The sequence below is a fragment of the Lolium rigidum genome, chromosome 2 (assembly GCF_022539505.1).
Source record: "Lolium rigidum isolate FL_2022 chromosome 2, APGP_CSIRO_Lrig_0.1, whole genome shotgun sequence".
Classification (NCBI taxonomy): Eukaryota; Viridiplantae; Streptophyta; class Magnoliopsida; order Poales; family Poaceae; genus Lolium; species Lolium rigidum.
Window position 1 is genome coordinate 68,824,670 of NC_061509.1, and position 4,612 is coordinate 68,829,281.

Sequence of the window (4,612 nt, forward strand, 5' to 3'; positions counted from 1 at the left end):
TGCGTCATGGATTTGGCACGAAAACGATGCTGTCCACCACCAGCTAAGCTTCAACGCTTGCATATTGTTCATACGTATTATTGTTGGGAAAATCTATACGGAGGCGCCGCACTGGTCGCCCTTCCGTGCGGCGGGAACGTACGTACTAGAAAAAAGGCATCGCTGCCCCTAATGGTCGACCCCAACAGCTGCCCTCCACTCTCTCTCATCTTATCTCTTCGTTCCTCTTATCCTCTCCAGAGTCACCAACGAAACGATCCCCTCCTCTCTGTCACAGACGAGCACGCGGATGAGCAGCGCTGCGCTGGAGTAGCGCGCGAGGGTGAGACCGCTGCCACCCGCCGCAGCCGCCGAGCACGCGTCGAGGGAGGCCGAGCGCCGCCGAGAAAGCGTCGATGGAGGTCGCGCGCCGCCGAGCAGGCATCGTGGGAGGCGCGAGGAGGACGATTCCGCGGGCGCCGACACCGAGCACGCGTCGGGCGAGGCCGCGCATCGTCGAGCACGTCGGGGGAGGCCGCGCGTGGGGAGGCGGCCCCCCGACGAACACAAGGAGGAGGTTTCCGCCGACAAGCACAGTTCGAGGGAGGCTTCAGCCAACGGGCTCGACGAGGATGCGTTTGTCGCCACCAAGCACACATCAAGGAGGCTTTCTCCGACGAGCGCATGGAGAGGCGGGGCGCCGTCCGTCTGTGGGAACGCCTCCGCCGACGAGAACGAGCTGGAGCTGGCCGTTTCCTAGCTCGGAGATGAGTACATGGCGGCTTTTGTACGGTTATATTCCGGTAGCCGGGCAACGATGATGACTAAGTTTTTCTTCTCCCCCTGCTGCCATCTTGATTTTGTAGGTTGTTTAATTTCTTGATTTTTCAGTGTGATACCTGTGGATTTTGCACAGGTGAACTAATCCTATGAGTGGTTCCCTGATTACATGTGTTCTTATTAGTAACTACATTATCTTGGTAGGGAGGCAGTAAGAATCTGGCAGCTAAGGCACTCGTAATTGGCAGCTAGCGGTTAACGCGAACGCTACATAATTTGTCAACTAGGTTAATTTAACTTGGCAATCAGACACAATTAATTAGATAATTAGGCACTAATAACTTACTAATGATCTCACTGCCTTGATAAAATATGGCAGCTAAGTTTGATTTACCTGGCAACTATACCTAGGTGAGCGAGGGAGTGTATTTTATAATTTTCTCACAATCAAATGTAATTATTCTGGCAATCATGTGTAATTATTATGGCAGTCGAGTTTACTTTAGCTTGCAAATATTTTTATAGGCTCTAGTGGATGTAATGGCTTCACATAGCTAGCTTTTTTTTTGTGCGAATCCTTCACATAGCTAGCTAGCAACTGCTTTGATGTGTCTTCACATAGCTAGCAACTGCGTTTTTCCCTTCATGGACGTCCCTCCGTCACGACATAGAGGAAAGCTTTCTGGAGACGGATCACGTGAAGCGGCAGGGAGACGGATCACGTGGAGCGGCAGGCTGTCACGCGGGGGTTTTGTTTCGGTGTTGGGCTCCTTTTTTTTATGTGGTGGGGCTGAGGGAATCCGCCGCACGGAGGGCACTCTGGTGCGGCGCCGCCCTGTAGTGCGGTCCTCATTATTGTTCTTCTTCAAGAAAATGTCATCCGCACCTTCCATCCGTGCATGGTCAGCATTATACTGGGCATGTATGTGGGAGGGGCAACGGGCCATGCGCTTCCCCCAATCATCCCAATCATACATTTGCCTATACATCCATATTATGGTAGACACACTAAGAACATCCCAAATAGTCGTCAGCAGGGGCGTCGGCAGAACATCCTCTATTTGGGGATGTTGCTCTCACACCGGCGCCCCCAAAACGGCGGCCCCGATAGATTTAGAAAGTTAAATTAAATTTTGAACGATATTCATACGAAGTTCGAACAAAATTTATACAAATTTAATGCGAATTTAAACTTAAAAACTAAAAAAAACATCTAGCGGTGCTGGGAGTCGAAGGCGCTTAAGTCCAGGTCGTCGCCGTCGCTGGATGCCCCGAAGGACCAGCTATCCTCGTCGGCCTCCTCCTCGTCGGCCTTCTCCTCCTTTGGCGCCGACAACTCAGAAGGCACGTCGAGGTCGATGAAGTTGGCGCCGTGGTCCCTGGAGGACCACACCGCCGCCTGCCGCGGGTCGATCGCGATATGCCGGTAGTCTTCGTCGACGGAGCGGCCGAGAATGAAGTTCTGGCCGGGAAACTCCTCCTCGTCATCGTCGTCGCGGAGGGCCGCCTGCGCCTCGGCCTCCTTCTCTCACCATTTCTTTTCACCGGCGGAAGCGGTGGCGAGGCCGCGGCTTCCTCCTCCTTGAGGCGGCGGCGGCCCGACCCCGTCGTCCGACGGGCCGGAGCAGAGGACGCGCGCCTCGCCCCCCCCCCCCTCGCAGATGATGATGCCTCCGGAAGGAGGCGCGAGCGCAGCCGAGCGCGTGCAGGCGACGCCTGATGAATATCCGGTGCGCGAGCCTCCGGACGCTGCGGTCCTCTCCGGCGGCCTCTGCAGAGTCGGCGCCGCCGGTGCCATGCAGGCCGCATGCGGGAAGTGCAGTGGGTCGCGTGGCGGGTCGCCGTGGACGCGCTGGCGGTAGCCGTACTCGCGCAGTGTGGGGTCGACGTCGCGGCCGTACCACCAGGCACGGCGGCTGGCGTTGTTGAAGCGACCGCGCGAGTGGTCGGCCGCCCGCTCGAGCTCGACGATGCGCTCATCTTCAAGCCACCGCTGCGAGGTCGCGCTTTGAATGGCGTTGTCCGGCAAGCTCCTCTCCGCCGGTGTCATCCAGTTCCACCGTTCCCTCGCGAGGGCTCGCGTCTGTCCTCCTACCGGTGGCGGTGGCACGACAAAGCCGCCGTTGGAGACGTGCCAGCCATGCGGCAGTTTGTACTGCACGCAGCACGGGGATGCGGTTCCAGTACAGTACGTCAGCCTTGTCGAGGCTGAGCTGCAACGAGCGGAGCACGCCGTCGCTGCTACCACCGGCCTCGTCGTTGTGCACCATTGTCGGTGGGTGCGTGGGAGGTTTGCGCGGTGGTTGAGGCGGGGAACAGAGAGAAGCGCGCGCAGGTGTAGTTTTAATGGAGGCATCGGACGCGCATTGAAGGCGCTTCTATTGGGCTCAAAAACTAGCTAGCGCCATTTAGAGCGCACCGGTGTAAGCCCATTTTCGCTGCCAGCCCCCAAAATGCTATCAGGGCCGCTATGAGGCGCACCGGTGGAGATGCTCTAAGCTTGAAATCTTGCAACTAGCCACGACTGTCCGTAGAGCTTTGTTATAGCAAACACATTTCCTATCGCTAACATTTTTGTAAAACATTGGTCCTAATAAAGTGGAAAATATGGAATATATGCACGCGTGGTGTTAGTAAACATTTACTTAGAAAACAAGATTTATATACAAATCACTAATCAAAGCCGACGACCTTAAGTGTCAAGTCATTGTCCAACGAAAGAGGTGCAGCACAAATTTTCGAACTTGTGTGCACTAGTAGAAAAAGAGGCTTCCGTCCACCCCCATTAGTCCCGGAAATATTCGAACCGCGACTAAAGGGGGCTTTAGTCGCGGTTCGGGAAGCGACCCGCGACTAATGCTCCCTCCGCGACGAAAGGGTACCTGATGCGGCCTAAGGCCACGTGGGTTGCCCGATCTCACGAATTGACCGAGGGAAAGGCGGGGGAGAGGAAGAACACGGCGATGAACACGATGAACACACGCAAACACACACGAACCCGATACAATTCGGTTTACTCCCGATAGCCCGAACCACTATCCCGATAGAATCTCTCAAGGGAGAGACACGCGGTAGAATCCCCGAGAGGAAGATCGGTATACGATCGGTGGAATCACACGAGTGAGAGACCGGTGGTAGAATCACAAGTGTGAGAGACTAATCATATAAGGAGTGCCTTGTACAATAGATTTGGATAATCTAAGGAGGGGGTTTCCCTAATCCCAAAGGGATGGTGGAGGCATGAGCCTAGGTTCTCTCAAGTTCAACTCTTGTTATGTCTTACCTAATGAAGGGGGAGGTGGGAGCCTATATATAGGGAGCCACTAAGGAGGGGTAGTTTAGGCATACAAGGGGATAAAGGGTTCAGATTTGATGCTCTCTGCAGTGGGGCGGTAGTGCCGGCGCAGGTAGGGCGATAGGGCCGTCATCCTTAGGTGTAGTGGTAGGGCGGCAGTGCCGGTGGAGATGGGCGGCAGTGCCGGTCGTCCTGAGCGGCAGTGCCGGCCTTCGCGGCGCGTCCCCTTCTCCTTGACGATCTCTTCCATGCTTCCCATGACCTTGACGTTGACCTTGAGTCCTCGAGCCTCCATGGCGTCATCCACTTCCTCCATACTCGGCGATGAATACCTATCATGGTCATATGACGTAGGATGAAGTAGCATACCATTCAGGAGAGACATTTGTAGGAACGCATAAAGGAGAAGATTCACCTTTGCGTGACGTGCAGATGTTGACGCACATGATGCGGTGGAGACCGAAGGTCGCCCCGTATCATCTCCCCCCACTTGAAAAAGAGTCGTCCTCAACGATGAGTCTTCGTGTATGTGTAGAGGAGGTAGATGACACCAACGCT